The following is a 17171-nucleotide window of genomic DNA, read 5'->3' as shown; positions in this document are numbered from 1 at the left end:
ATGGTTGAGATCTGAGATGTATTCTGGGGTTTGAAACCCCCATTTGTTCAAGAGAGGGGGTTGGAAACCAAAAAGAGGCTGAAAATTACGATTTTTAAGTCTTAAGAGTTCCATCAACAATTTTTTTTTTTAGATTTGACCAAAGGGTTTTAGTTTTCTAGTTCTAAAATTTATGTCTTCTATTTGATTGTGGTGTTGGTGGTTTTTAGTTTGGCATTGGAAGCATAAGGGCCTCCAAGTCCATCGTTTGCCCCCTAGTTGCACTCACAAAAGGTAAAGACCTTTTAGTTTGTTGTTTTTATATTTAGATTTTTGTTTGTATTAAGTTTAATTAATGTGATCATGTGTGGTTTAGGACAAAGTTTAAGTTAATGTGTTAGTTTATTGTTTTTATATTTAGATTTCTGTTTATATTAAGTATAGTTAATTTGATTATGTGTGATTTAGGATAAAGTTTCAAGTTAATGTGCTAGTTTATTTCCTTCCCTTTTAGATTCTGTCTATATTATGCTTGGTTAATGTAATTATGTGTGGTTTAGGATAAAGTTTAAGTTAATGTGCTAGTTTATTGCCTTCACTTTTAGATTCTGTCTATATTATGCTTAGTTAATGTGATTATGTTTGGTTTAGGACAAAGTTTAACATGATGTGCTTGTTATTGGTTTAGGACAAAGTTTAGATTTTGTCTGTATTATGCTTATTTAAGGTGCTTTATATGTGGTGGGAACGTAGTTTAAGCTGACAGGCTTGTTATGACTTAGATTTCTATTTTTTAGAGCTTCTGTTCATATCATGTTTGCTTAATCTGATTAGGTTTTTTTTTTATGTGTGTTTTGGGTTTATGTCCAAAAATGCTTGGGTGAAATGTTTCACTGACTTAACTGAAGATCGGATCCATTGGATGTTCCCTAATTTTATATCCGAGGCTGTGGTAGTCTGGGGCAAGAATTGCCCATTTGTACCGCTAGGTGGGGTTCGAGGGATCCGTCCTTACTATCAATCTAGGGTTTTGAGACAATTCGACAGGAGGCAAGTGATACCTCAGGTAGGAAACTCTGAGCAATTCATCATTGAGCACACCGAACACAAAATCAAGCATGTTGGGGTGATCCTCAGAGAATGGAATGGCCATGTGAGTTGGGCCCTGATACTCTAGCTCCAGACAGGCTCAAAATAGGGTGCGACGCGGGGTATCATGCATGGATACAGGGACACTTGACTCTCACACCTGTGCTAGAGCCCGCACCTCCCCAAGAAGCCTCGGAAGAGGAGCGTATGAAAGAATGCTTGGAGGGTACAGATGAACATTTGGCTAGGATCTTAGAAGAGACAGACCCGGTGATTGTCAGAATGGAGTTATATCAAGCACGCCTTCATATCCAGACTACCCTTCGAAGAGTTAACAAGGCCTGGACGAGCCAATCCTCGACATCGACCGCCGAAGGACCTCCTTGATTGCTGATTTTCCTATTTTTTTATATATATAAGCGCCATGTTGGCTTTGTCATCACTTTTGCAATCCCTTTGGGAAAGATATTACTATTTATTATTAACTATGATGGCTTTTTCGGGGCAATGGTTCACCTTCACAAATGGCACCTACATGTTTCAAACTACTAGGAAAGCCTTGACTCAAGAGGCCTTAGGAACACGTGTAGTATAAATACCTACAAATTACATGCTTATCTGTTATGTGCTTCGCATTCTTACCTTCTATGTGTATGTGTATATTAAGCTTGAGTACAATTGATCTGATAATCTAAACTACATATCCAAAGGAAAAACCATAAGGCTTGAAACTTACCCGAACTTATCTCCACTAAAGGTTGACTTACGATGACAAACCAAAGAGAGCAGGAAGCACGGACTCTAGGGGAGATAACTGAGATGCTGCGAGGCAAGGTGCTGCAAATGGAAAAACACCTCCAAGATATAGGGAAGAAGATTAAGGAGGTAGACGGATTACTAGGCATGGTTGGGAACCCACCAGAAGGGATACCCCAAGAGCAGTACTAAGGAAGTGTCCCTGAAGAGGTAAGGGAATTGGTGCTAAACTACATACCGCTAGAAAGAAGGTATGTAACACCCAGAGAAGGAACCCCACAGGGAATTGACGAGGAACAAAGGGCCGGTTCGGATCCGTAGGTGTTCGCATCGGACCCTCACGAAGGAACAGATCCCCAAGAAGGGGATCCCGAACCCATTGAGGAAGAATTGTCGGAGGAAGAAGAAAAGCCGGAAGAAGAAGAAGAAGAAGAAGAAGAAGAAGAAGAAGAAGAAGAAGAAGAAGAAGAAGAAGAGCAAGAGGAGGAAAAGGAAAAGCCTCGGGACATGGAAGAAACAGAGCCTGTCGACATAGGGGCCGAAGGAGGGGAGAACCTGTTTGAGATGTTCCCCGAATTTCAAAGGAATAACGCGGACAACGAATCTGGTTATTATGCCCCCACTGATGAGGCAACGGATTTCTACGCACCTTCACCCATGCTAATGCCCACCGCCTCTATTGTGTCTTCGGAGAACTTTGGAAGGGCAAATCTCCCTACGCCGGCCCCATGGAGCATAGCCTTCAGAGCCTAGTCCTCCCTATTTAGAGTAGCTCCGTTGCCCGTCACTTGTAAAAAAGTACCCAGGAAGATGATGGACGCTGGGATGGATTGCACCACAAGGCTTGACTGTCGGTCCCTGACTTTTTATACGCCTATAAAAGATGCCTGTTTCACCTCAATCAGGTAGGCCACACCTTGAATGAATGTCTGGCGTTGAGAAGGAGGATTGTTAGTTTAATTGACGACAAAGTTATCGTAACTTTGTGGGGGCAGCATACCTTGCTAGTCCATGACCCCATCACCCCAGGAGAAGGAGTTACCCTCGAGACCCAAGTGTGGCGGTACGATTTCACATTCTTGGAGGAGTCATATACTCGCCTTTTCTTAATTTTGGCTTCACTGAACAAAATCAGGCCTGCGGAACTTGTTTACGAGCCCGCATCGTTAGGGCCCAACAAAAATAAGTTCTGCCTATTCCATACTGGAGCCAAGGGGTATGATATTCAAGGATGCCATACTTTCAAACTTGAGCCTGAGAATATGATCAGGACCGGACAGATCTTGGTCCTACTCCCACCATGGTTCTAAGAGAAAGAATGATCCGACGAGAAAGAAAGCTCGTACGGACAGCGGCTTGAAGAAGCTATGCTTTTAGGTAGATATTAGGTGTCCTGGCTTTTGCACAAATGCTACCCTCATCATCATAAACATGTAAAGGAACCGCGCCGACCTGATGTCCCAATAGAGGGATATGGAGGAAGCCCTAGTCGGGCCTGGTCTGGGGATATCTGTAGCTATGATTAGTCAAAGGATATTTAGGAAGAAATGCATATCCTTGTTTTGTAATCGAACTACGTAAGGCCTGATTTCCCACGGCGAGATACTCAGGCAGTCTATGTAAGACTCGGTCCCTTCCTAATTCGAATTATAAATGCCCCCCGTTCGCTTAAATGACAAGTCGAAAAAGGTTCGCCGTGGTAAGTTAACCACGATACTACTAAACCAAGATCCACCCGAACATAAAAGGTCGTGATATCTAAGACTTTAGAACATCAAATCAAGAGTACTCAAGCTTCAATACACGATTTTATGTGCTACTTACGCTTTAACTACCCATATGTGATATTTTGCCTTTATTTTTGGCGTCCAAAAACTAACTTTCTTTACTGTTGAGTTATTCTTATCTTATAGAAAAGGGCCAATTAGTGTGACATTGAAAGCTAGCATACTTCACAAGATCCAAGGCCACGTAAGCATCCCTCCCCGACAAAGGAAAGGACAAAATGACTGGTACCCTGAAGAAACGAGAAATGAGCTCGCTCTCCACAATGGAGACACCCAGGACTCGCAAGAGAAAGCATCCCAGGAGGATGTGATTGCAACGTTGTTGACTACCGTCGCTACTCTCCAGAAAAAGGTAGCCAGAAGGGAGGCAGCTGACGCAGAAAATAATTCCTCCACTGAAGAAAGGAGGCCCCCTCCTTCCTTTCCCTCGTTAAGCTCTCCGGTGCCCGGTCATTTTCCCGTCTGCCTCCCAGGAACCATAACCCCCTCCACAGAACATCGCCATCCCAAACCATGCTGACCCCTCTTACTGTACGACACCGCTGGTTAAAATGCTTAAATCCCTGGGACCATCCACTCAGTCCCATTGTACCAAGTCCTCAACCGATATTTTTCAAACCGACGAGCCAAACACACGCACCAACCCCACTGGCTAGGCAAACCACCACTATCCCGTTTAACCATACTATCCACCAATTATCCTTCTTCTCTCCCAACATCCAAAATGAATCCTCCTCGAGACACAAGGAGTTGGATCATTACGAGGAGATAGAAAGGGCCTGGAGAGCTGAACAAGACAAGCGTGAGAAAGATATGGAGAGGAGGATGGAGGAATTATTGGAAAAGTCCAACGGGTCCATAAGGAAGGCCACAGGCCTGAGGTATGATGACTTATGCATTTACCTAGATTTAGACCTGTCAGAAGGGTTCAAAATCCCAAAATTAGAAATGTTCAACTTGACAGGAAACCCCAAATCATACCTCCATTCATATTGCGATCAATTAATCGGAGTAAAAAGAAATGAACACTTAATCATGAGGATATTTAGTCGTAGCCTAACCGGTGAGGCAGTCGAATGGTTCGCCACACAAGACATGTGCCAATGGCTCCGCTGGGAAGACACGACGGAATCCTTCATGGAAAGATGTTGTTTCATTATCGAGACCGTACCAGACTGTTACTACCTCAAAAAAGGTCAAGAAAAAGTCAACAGAAAACTATAAAGAATTCGCCAGTAGGTGGAGGGCCAAAGCGGCCAGTGTGCAGCCGCTAATGAGCGAGGGAGAATTCATTTCCGTATTCATCAGGTCATAGGAGCCGAATTTCTATGATAGGATGTTGTCCATGGCCGGGAGGCCGTTCTTCGAATTAGTAAAAATGGTAGAGGCCATAGAATATAGTTTCAACTCCAGAAAGATCGTCAGTATCTTCAACAAAGCCTCTGGCTAGGCTGCTGCAGGAATCTTCCGCAAAAAGAAAGAGGACGTGGAAAGCATATCCAACATTTCGAACCAAAATCCAAAAAGACCACCACTTTCCCACAAAACTCCACCCTTTTTAAATTACTCTTCCCCTCCGTACAGCTTAGCACCCGTGTATTACACACAACCAGCCTTTACCACTGCTGTGCCAGGATACATGGCTCCGCCTAGTGTTCGAGTCTTCGCTCCTGCTTATCAATCACCACCATAACAAACGTACCAGCCACTGCCCCAGCAAAACTACCACCCATCACAAAACAACCCTTCACAAGCCTATCAACCTCAGAATTACCAAAATCAGCTGCCACCCCCAACATATAATGTACCATGTCCAGCTTTTGAGAAAGGGCATGTGAGGGAATTTACGATGATCCTCGAACCAAGGGCTCGATGACTGGAGATGCTACTGACTGCAGGGTTAATTCAGAAAGCACCGCCAAAGTCGGCATAGCCTGGAAGTAGATTCTACAGAGCCGATCAGACTTGCGCATACCATTCAGGAAGGAATTGGCACAACATGGAGATTGCATAAAACTGAAGCATAAAATTCAGGATCTGATCGATAAAAAGGAAATCATTTTGGAAGCTACCGCTCCCAACGTAAACATGAATCCGTTGCCGAATCATGGAAATGGCGAGATCCATATGATAGAGAGGGATGGAGACTGGGAAGCTTGTGGAACGTTGTCTCCTAAAATCACCGAGCCTCTTGAATAGACAGTTGCTTCCCTTACACTCTAGGAGCGTCCCAAATTCAGGGTCTTGATCCCCAGTTCGGGAGTTCCCAAGGTTATATCCATGTTCAGAACCTTGGTCCTAGCACCTGTGATAGCCCAGATAGCACAACAGGTTGTGCTTGACCCCAAAAAGCCAATCACTGTATAGGCGGCAATGACCCAAGGCATGACTCGTTCAGGAAGATGATATACTCCTGAAGAATTAGCCCAGAACGTCACAAGGAAGGAGAATACTCAAAAAAGGGCGATAACCGAATGGTGAGGCCAAAGATTTCGGGAGTCACATGCAGCCAAAAGATTATTCCATTGTTGAGCACTTAAAGAAGATGCTGGCGCAAATCTCAATACTGTCATTACTGGCTAGCTCAGCGTCGCATAGGCCTGCCCTCATGAAGGTATTGGATGATGAACACGTACCAACGGGTACGAGCAGTGAAGATTTAGCCGGGCTAGTGACACATATCATTAGTAACATAAAATTTGCTTCTCCAAGAAAGAGCTGCCCGTTGAAGGGACATCCCAGAACAAAGCCCTCCATATCACCCTGAAATGCTGTGACAAGGCCGTAGGAAGGGTACTTTTGGATAACGGGTTAGGCGTCAATATTTACCTCGTAACCACCGTGACACAGCTTGGCTTTGACATAGGAAATATTCGCCAGAGCGGGATGAACATCAAGGGATTCGATGGATCCATAAGTGATTCCTTAGAAGAGGTCGATCTGCAAATCCAGGTCGGACCTTCGTCCTTCACAACAGAGTTTTAGGTCATGGCAATCACTTCCAATTACAACATGCTCTTGGGAAGACCCTGGATCCACTCTGCTGGTGCAGTACCATCAAGTCTGCACGAGGCCATAAAATTCAAATGGTAAGGACAGGAAATTGTAGTGGCAGCTGAGAGGGATATTCAGAAGTATTCTTACAACACCATTTCTGTGATCGAAGGGAGTCCTCATTTCTCAAAATTTCATATAGTGGAATACGTGGAAGCCATACATACGGAGGAAGAGGTCAGTAGACCTATGCCAGCAGTCTATAGAATGATTGACTCTACTATGCAGAGGAATGGTTTTGAAATAGGAAGGGGTCTAGGAAGGGGCCTCGAAGGGATAACAGAGCCTGTGCCAATCCCGAAAGAAACTACCACTTCGGCCTAGGGTATACCTCTAACGAAGGCGAGCTCACGAGGGCAATCAAGAGAGAGCCCAGAACAAGGAGTCTACCTCATCCAATTCCGGGTCTGTACCAATCATTCTAGAAAGATGCCGATGCTGAATGAAGAAGAAGCTGGTAGGATCCTGGAGTCACTGTTCCAAGAAGAGGAATGCTAGCGGTCGTTGAAGAAAGTCAAGAGATTCCCAACATATGCAGTTTGAGGCCGAGAGAGCGCCTGAACAATTGGACATCCACCCCCTCTTGGCCCCTTGGTAGAGAGATGGATTTTTTCTTAAAAACCCTTTTGCTAAAAGCGGCGACATCGGCTGAGGCTCGAATGATCGCCTTTTTATAAATTATTTCGTGATGTTTAAAAACGAAAATGGTTCGATGTTGTTCCGAACCAGGACCACAGTTGTAATCAATTATTTTTGAATTAATTAAAGCATCGATCTACACAAATTGCTACCCTTACCGATTAATAATAACAAAAGTTTTCTTACTAACTAGGTAATAACAACCGATGAATAAGCCTAATTTTACCTTGCCTCGCTTTTTCAGTAGTAATCATAATAAAACGACCAAAATTTTCATGACATTTCACGAAACGAACGAGGAAAGCAACCAACAGGAATACGAGGAGTACGATAAGTTGACAATGATGCCAGAAGGGCTGGTAGAAGAGTTAGAAGAATTGAAAGAGTAAAAGAAGCCAAATATGGATGAAACTAAGGTGATCAACCGCAGTGACGAAGAGGATGTCAAGGAGACATGGATCAGCGCTCACTTGGGGGCCGCACAGAAAGTAGAGCTCATAGATCTGTTAAAGGAATATGGGGATATCTTCACTTGGTCATACGAAGATATTCTAGGATTAAGCGCTAAAATAGTGGCCCACATATTACCCATCAAGCAGTGTTTTGGCCTAGTTAAACGAAAGACGCGAACATTCAAGCCAGACATGAATATTAAGATAAAAGACAAAGTAGAGAAATAGATCGAGTCGGGAATAGTGGAAGTAACGTCCTACCCCACTTGGGTAGCCAACATAGTGCCGGTACCCAAGAGGATAGAAAGATCCGAATATGCGTAGACTACCGAGATCTCAACCGAGCCAGTCCGAAGGATAACTTCCCTCTCCCGAACATCCACATCCTGATAGATAATTGTGCTAAGCATGAGCTACAGTCATCTGTGGACTGTTTCACTGGGTACTACCAAATACTCATGAGTGAAGAAGACGCTGAGAAGACAGGCTTTATCACCCCTTGGAGAGTTTACATTACAGGGATTGCCGTTCGACCTCAAAAACGCCAGCGCCACATACATGAGAGCCATGACTACTCTGTTCCATGATATGGTGCATCGAGAGACAGAAGTCTATATGGACGATGTCATTATAAAGTTAAAAGAAAGCTCAGAACATGCCATGCACTTGCACAAGTTCTTTGACAGGCTTCGTGAGTTCAATCTGAGGCTGAACCCCGCTAAGTACGCATTCAGAGTGCCTGCCAGAAAATTGTTAGGATTCATAGTCAACCGCAGATGCATTGAACTGGATCCTACCAAAATCAAAGCGATTCAAGAATTGCCATTGCCCAAGACCAAGAAAGAAGTCATGAGTTTCTTGGCAAGGTTGAACTACATCGGGCGGTTCATAGCCCAATCAACTGTAGTCATAAAGCCAATCCTTAAGTTACTCAAGAAAGACGCTCCAACGAATTGGATGGAGGAATGCCAAAGGGAATTTGATATAATCAAAAGATATCTCTCTAATCCTCCCATTCTGGTGCTACCCAGGCAAGGGAGTCCTCTCTTACTGTACCTTTCAGTATTAGAGAATGCTTTCGGTTGTATGCTGGCCCAGCATGATGAAGAAGGCAAAAAGAAACATGCTATTTAATATTTTAGCAAGAAATTTACATCCTGCGAGGCACAGTACACGCTCGTAGATAAGACCTGTTGCGCTCTGACTTGGATAACTCAAAAGCTAAGGCACTACCTATCAGTGTTCACCACCCACCTCATATCCCCAATGGATCCATTGAGATACATTTTCAGGCAACCGATCCCCGTGGTAAAATTGGCTAAATGGCAGATGCTACTAAGTGAATTCGACATCATATACGTAGCACAAAAGGCGATCAAAGGACAAGCCCTGACCGACTTGCTGGCAGAAAGCCTCATCGATAATGAGCTTGAGCCTTTACAGACTTTCTTTACAGATGAAGAGCTACTGGCTATGGAATGAAGAGCTACTGGCTATGGAAGAAGAGTTGACAGAACCATACTCAGGGAGGAGATTGTTCTTCGATGAGGCAGTCAATTACAAAAGGTCAGGCATCGAAGTGGTGCTGATATTAGAGATAACAACACTATCTGATGGCCGGAAAGCTCAACTTTAGGTGTACCAACAACATGGACGAGTACAAAGCATGTGTCCTCGGACTCAGGATGGCATTAGACATGAACATACTAGAGTTGTTGGTAATCGGGGACTCCGATCTACTCATAAATCAGGTAAAAGGAAGTTGAGCGACCAAAAATGATAAGATACTCCTAAATCTGGTGCAAAGACTGTGCGAGATATTCAAGAATATTAATTTCAGGCATACCCCGAGAGTCCAAAATGAATTCGCGATCGCGTTGGCTACGATAGCCTCCATGATCCAACACCTCGAGAGTGCTCACATTGACCCTCGGGATATTACGTTAAGAGAAGAACAGGCTCACTGCGCCCACGTCGAGCCCGAGCCGGATGGCCAACCATGGTACGTCGATATCAAGACATACTTAGAGAAGGGAGAATACCCCCTAGAGAGTTCAGCAAATCAGAGAAAGACTATCAGGCGGCTGGCTAATGGTTTCTTCTTGAACAAGGAAGTATTGTATAAAAGGGCACCTGATCTTGGGTTACTCAGTTATGTGGATGCCGAAGAGGCTACCAAACTGCTGAAAGAGGTGCACACCGGGGCATGCGGTCCTCACATGAATGGCTTCGTCCTCGTAAAGAAAATCCTAAGGATAGGATATTAATGGATGACCATGGAGCATGATTCGTACAAATTCGTACAGAGGTGCCATCAATGCCAGATATACGGAGATTTAATAAAGGTTCCTCCCACCGAATTACATGCAATGAGCTCGCCATGGCCCTTCGTGGCATAGGGGATGGACGTCATAGGACCCATCGAGCCACCGGCCTCCAATGGACATCGTTTCATCTTGGTCGCCATTGACTACTTTACTAAATGGGTAGAAGCCACTTCGCACAAGTCAGTAACCAAGAAAGTCATGGTTGACTTTGTCAAAAACAATTTGATATGCCGCTTCGGTGTATCGGAATGCATCATCGCTGACAATGGTTCAAATTTGAACAGACAATTGATGAAGGACATTTACGAACAATTCAAGATAACCCACAAAAACTCTACTACCTACCGGCCACAAATGAATGGAGCCGTAGAGGCCGCCAACAAAAACATCAAGAGAATCCCGAGAAAAATGATCGACAACTACAGGAATTGGCATGACTAACTGCCTTATGCCTTGTTGGGGTACCTGTTACACCCTGAAAAATTTCGCATTACTAAGGTTGCAGATGGCTTAATGTGAGCTCAAGGAGGAGTAAATATTACAAGTATGAAGGGTGGAATTCTACTGTATTAGCATGAGGATAGCATGAGTATGATATTTGAAATTCATACAATATGATTGGAATATACGTTGAAAGATATATTGCCCTCATAACCGTAAGCTGAGGTGGCCCACATGATGGGATTTTTATAAAGGATGCATGACAAGTTATATGGACAATATATGTGAAGTTAAACACAACTCAAGAAGGACCCTTGAGCCAAATCCAAGTGTAAGCCCTCCAAAAAGATGTTTTTAAATTACGTTTTCGGGTGACCTGACTTCAGGAGGCCATAACCCCATCATTATTTGGGAATTTGGGAAAACTCCAAAAAGGAAAGTTGTAGATAACTGAAATACCTTTCCAACCATAAGTTGTGGGCCTTCATGTGACATAGCGATAAAAGGTTATGGACGTTTTAAGACAGAAAGGTCAAACTGAGCAGTGTGCGCGGCCCAACCCGACTCCAAGTCGGGTCAGGCCCACTTCCCTTGTTATATAAGGGAAATTTTCAGCCTTATCTGCCTCATTTTAATACCAAAGGTCAATAACATGGTAGAGAGAGAGTTAGGGGAGTTTAGAGAGATAAAGCAAGGGTTCGATCAAGTTCGAGGCCCCGAATCCCAAGGCTCGTGCAGGATAAAGTGTAGTACGAGTTGTCGTCGTCGTTTTAAGCTAAATATTGATCTTGGGGGATGATATTTTCGTGGTTGAGCTGCTTCTAAGGTATGTATAAGGTTCCTTTTATGTTATTAAAGTGTTTATTTAGAGTTTTAACGGATTAGAACGGAGGAAATAATGTTAAAAACTCATTTGGCTTTTTGGGAAGTTTATGAAGGTGGGGCTGTTTTAGTGGAGTTAAATGGATGGAAATATCTGAGTTATGATGTATATTGATTGTTGATAATTTAGCTGAATTGAATTTTCGGGTTTGTCCAGTTTATAAAGGAAATGTCGTCGAAATTCTGTTAGAAATAGAGATAAGTTTAAGGGATTGATTATAAGGATATATATTGGATTGATTGTTGGTAAATTTGATATTGTTGGTAGATTAGCGTGACCCGAAGATGGACTGTGATTAGCTGGAAAGCGACAAAGGTATGTAAGGCAAAACTTTCTTCTTTTGGCATGATTCTTGTTATTATTCATTCTATATGTACTCCATATGATTCCATTCTTAGACGAGTAAGGTCTAAATATTTCTTGTGATGGATTATTGATATTGTACTCCTTTTCTGTTCCAAGGGGAACGCCCATAAGGTGCCAAGTTGAGTTGTGTATATGATTTTACTAATGATTTTGAGGAAATAAGTTTTATACTAAAGGAAACATAAAGTTTGATTTTCAAAACCACTCCGAAAGGGGTGCGAGATTTTACTACTTCATTTCATTTACGATTTATGTTTACATTCCATAGTATCATCCTTTTATATTGATATGATCATTTATTCTTTGAGTAGGGCAATAAGATGAAATTGAGTAGAATATAAGTAGTAAGAATTTCATAACAAATCTGCCCTCAAACTTGGAAGTATGTCCTCCTAAGTCTAGTGAGATACAAATTTGATAACTTCTTATGAAAGACTAAGGCTAATAACTGGATTGTGATGAATTGATTAGTGACTTATGATATGAATTGAAATTGACATTTGTGAATTAAGTTTGTGTTGATATGATGGTGATATTAAGCTGGAAGCGGCTACCCGAGGGGGCTACCCTAGCTAAGTCGGAAGTGGCTGCCCGAAGAGGCCATCATTATTATGCCGGAAGCGACCGTTTGAAGGGACTATTGTGATACTAGCCGGAAGCGGCTGTCCGAAGGGACCATTATTTTAACATGTCGGAAGCCGCGTGTGTGTTGGATTGCATTATTTACTTAAAGATTATTTTGAGACTTCGTGTGCACATTTATGTTTCTTCCAGCGAAGTCTGCAGGTATTGAGTTAGATTGTGATTTCTTCTCTCCTAAGTCAAATTATGATTATGACTTGTTACCACCTTACATACTCAGTACATTTTCCGTACTGACGTTCTTTTGCCTGGGGACGCTGCGTTCATGCCCGCAGCCCCAGGTTGTTTGGCAGGTTAAGTATATAGCTAGGATGCTCGGACCTCAGCAGGGATTGGCAAGTTCCACCTCATTCTGGAGTTGTGCTGAGTCATGTATAGATATGTATGTTTATGGGTATGTCAGGGCCTTGTCCTGACTCATAATGTTCTGTTTACTTCTTAGAGACTTTTGCTGACAGTGTCCTGTGGTTCATTTGTCGAGATGTCAACAAAGTGATGTTAGTTGAGTCATTTATGGATTTTAAAAGAGTATGTTTTTTAGATGATTTAGATTGGTTTAAAGTACTTATTTGATTGAAAGTTTTCATAATCGTTATAGAGATAATGATTTCTATTTGGATTATGTTCTTACAAGTTTTTAAAATGATAGGTTTTGATAAAGCGAATGTCTAAGGGTTCACTCGACTCTGATGAGAGTCGGGTGCCCGTCATGCCCTACCATTGCTAGGGTATGACAAAGTGGAATCAGAGTAGTTCGGTCTAGAGGTTGTCTGCAAAGTCGTGTCAGGTAGAGTCTTGTTCATGGGTATGTTGTCGACCACACTTATGAACATGAGGCTACAGGGCATCTAGGATGGTTTCCCTTCATTCAGATCATAGATTGTGCTATAGATCTGTGTTATAGGCCTTGAATCCTTTCCGCTAACTTTAAGATTTGAATTTTGATTAAGTGATTGTAAAGTGCAGCTATGATTGCGAAATTTGAATTGCTCGTACGAAAGGTAAGTTCTCTGATGATTAATGATTGCTATTTGAGATAAGTGCTACCGGTTAAGGATTGCAGTAAGAAAGGTATGTTTCTTATCGAATTGAGAATGCCATTGTGAAGTGCATTTGTAGAGGTATGCATAGGGTGTTGTAATATGATTGTGGCCCTGTGAGGCATGTTGATATGTTTTGATTGTTGCCTTGTGAGGTTTGTTGGTTAGCTGTGTACAGGTGGGTAGTACAAATTACAGAGGACGTTCTGCCAAAATTTTGTTAAAATTGATTGTGATCAGTATATATATGTGTGCTATGATAAGTGAGATACACAGGTGTAAAAATGAAGAATGAAAGGTTAATAATAGTTGTAAATCGGCTGAAAGGAGGGTTATGAGATGGGTTCAGAATGAGTTTGAGAGCTAGGTTGAAATTACTCGAGGATATAGAAGTGAGTCGAGGGTTAAGATAAGTTCTCTCGGGGATTAGAAGTAAGGTTGATGAACTAAGATTAATGTAAGGTTGATGAACTAAGATTAATGTGATTCGAATAATGTGATAAGATTATGAGAAGCGACTTAAGAGGGGAAGCAATGATAAGCAAGGAGTCATTGGAGAGGTGAGTTAGTATAAAAAAAGAGTAAGCTTTAACAAGTAAAGAATGAAACAAGGAAGAGAAAGAAACATGATTATATGTGTTTGTGGAAAAGGAGTAATGTGTCCCTTATAGAAATCAATATAACTGAAAGCATCAATGAGGTTAAGGGAAGTTGAAGCTCATAGAGGAACGATAAGTATTGAAAAGGACTTTAGGAATTGTGAAGGGTTGAGTGATATTAGTAAGCATTGGAATTGGATACGAGTATTAGTCTTCATTTAACATTCGAGGATGAATGTTTCGAAGAGGGGAAGGATGTTACACCTCGAAAAATTTCGCGTTACTAAGGTTGCAGACGGCTTAATGTGAGCTCAGAGGAGAAAATATTAAAAGTATAAAGGATGAATTCTACTGTATTAGCATGAGGATAGCATGAGTATGATATTTGGAATTAGTACAATATGATTGGAATGATACGTTAAAAGATATATAGCCCTCATAACCGTAAGCTGAGGTGGGGCCCACATGATGGGATTTTTATAAGGATGCATGACAAGTTATATGGACAATATATGTGAAGTTAAACACAACTCTAGAAGGACCCTTGAGCCAAATCCAAGTGTAAGCCCTCCAAAAAGATGTTTTTAAGTTACATTTTCGGGTGACCTGACTTCGGGAGGCTATAACCCCATCATTATTTGGGAATTTGGGAAAACTCCAAAAATGAAAGTAGTAGATAATTGAAATACCTTTCCAACCATAAGTTGTGGGCCTTCATGTGACATAGGGATAAAAGGTTATGGACGTTTTAAGACAGAAAGGTCAAACTGAGCAGTGGGCTCGGCCCAACCCGACTCCCAGTCGGGTCAGGCCCACTTCCCTTGACATTAAGGGAAATTTTCACCCTTATCTGACTCAATTTCATACCAATGGTCCAGAACATGGTAGAGAGAGAGTGAGGGGAGTTTAGAGAGATAAAGCAAGGGTTCGATCATGTTCGAGGCCCCGAATCCCGAGGCTTGTGAAGGATAAAGTGTAGTACGAGTTGTCGTCGTCATTTTAAGCTAAATATTGATCTTGGGGGATGATATTTTCGTGGTTGAGCTGATGCTATGGTATGTATAAGGTTCCTTTTATGTTATTAAAGTGTTTATTTAGAGTTTTAACGGATTAGAACGGAGGAAATAATGTTAAAAACTCGTTTGGCTTTTTGGGAAGTTTATGAAGGTGGGGCTGTTTTAGTGGAGTTAAATGGATGGAAATATCTGAGTTATGATGTATATTGATTGTTGATAATTTAGCTGAATTGAATTTTCGGGTTTGTCCAGTTTATAAAGGAAATGTCGTCGAAATTCTGTTAGAAATAGAGATAAGTTTAAGGGATTGATTATAAGGATATATATTGGATTGATTGTTGGTAAATTTGATATTGTTGATAGATTAGCGTGACCCGAAGATGGACTGTGGTTAGCTGGAAAGCGACAAAGGTATGTAAGGAAAAACTTTCTTTTTTTGGCATGATTCTTGTTGTTATTCATTCTATATGTACTCCATATGATTCCATTCTTAGACGAGTAAGGTCTAAATATTTCTTGTGATGGATTATTGATATTGTACTCCTTTTCTGTTCCAAGGGGAACGCCTATAAGGTGCCAAGTTGAGTTGTGTATATGATTTTACTAATGATTTTGAGGAAATGAGTTTTATACTAAAGGAAACATAAAGTTTGATTTTCAAAACCACTCCGAAAGGGGTGCGAGATTTTACTACTTCATTTCATTTACGATTTATGTTTACATTCCATAGTATCATCCTTTTATATTGATATGATCATTTATTCTTTGGGTAGGGCAATAAGATGAAATTGAGTAGAATATAAGTAGTAAGAATTTCATAACAAATCTACCCTCAAACTTGGAAGTATGTCCTCCTAAGTCTAGTGAGATACAAATTTGATAATTTCTTATGAAAGACTAAGGCTAATAACTGGATTGTGATGAATTGATTAGTGACTTATGATATGAATTGAAATTGACATTTGTGAATTAAGTTTGTGTTAATATGATGGTGATATTAAGCCGGAAGCGGCTACCCGAAGGGTCTACCCTAGCTAAGCCGGTAGTGGCTTCCCGAAGGGGCCATCATTATTATGCCGGAAGCGGCCGTTCGAAGGGACTATTGTGATACTAGCCGGAAGCGGCTGTCCGAAGGGAACATTCTTTTAACATGTTGGAAGCGGCATGTGTGTTGGATTGCATTATTTACTTAAAGATTGTTTTGAGACTTCGTGTGCACATTTATGTTTCTTCCAGCGAGGCTGCAGGTATTGAGTTAGATTCTGATTTCTTCTCTCCTAAGTCAAATTATGATTATGAATTGTTACCACCTTACATACTCAGTACATTGTCCGTACTGACATTCTTTTGCCTGGGGACGCTGCGTTCATGCCCGTAGCCCTAGGTTGTTTTGCAGGTTAAGTATATAGCTAAGATGCTCGGACGTCAGCTGGGATTGGCAAGTTCCACCTCATTCTGGAGCTATGCTGAGTCATGTATAGATATGTATGATTATGGGTATGTCAGGGCCCTGTCCTGACTCATAATGTTCAGTTTACTTCTTAGAGACTTCTGCAGACAGTGTCCTGTGGTACGTTTGTCGAGATGTCGACAAAGTGATGTCAGTTGAGTCATTTATGGATTTAAAAAGAGTATGTACTTTAGATGATTTAGATTGGTTTAAAGTACTTATTTGATTGATAGTTTTCATAATCGTTATTGAGATAATGATTTCTATTTGGAAAATTTTTATGTTCTTAAAAGTTTTTGAAATGACAGGTTTTGATAGAGCGAATGTCTAAGGGTTCGTTCCACTCTGATGAGATTCGGGTGCCCGTCATGCCCTACCATTGCTAGGGTGTGACGGTACCCGATGAAGACCCACACTTCCACTGGGGCAACTTCATATCTCCTTGTCTACCGTACAGAAGTGGTCAAACCCGCAAAAGTGGAAATTCCCTCACTTCGGATAGTCCAAGAGGCGGAACTAACTGATGCAGAATAGGTCAGAAACCACTACGAACAACTGGCTATGATAGATGAGAAAAGAATGGTGGCCATGTACCACGGACAGCTGTACCGACAAAGGATGTCTCGAGCTTTCAACAAACTGATCAGGGCC

Source organism: Lycium barbarum, chromosome 4 (assembly GCF_019175385.1).
Source record: "Lycium barbarum isolate Lr01 chromosome 4, ASM1917538v2, whole genome shotgun sequence".
NCBI classification, from domain to species: domain Eukaryota; kingdom Viridiplantae; phylum Streptophyta; class Magnoliopsida; order Solanales; family Solanaceae; genus Lycium; species Lycium barbarum.
The sequence above is the reverse complement of the archived record's forward strand: the minus strand, read 5'-3'. Positions refer to the sequence as shown.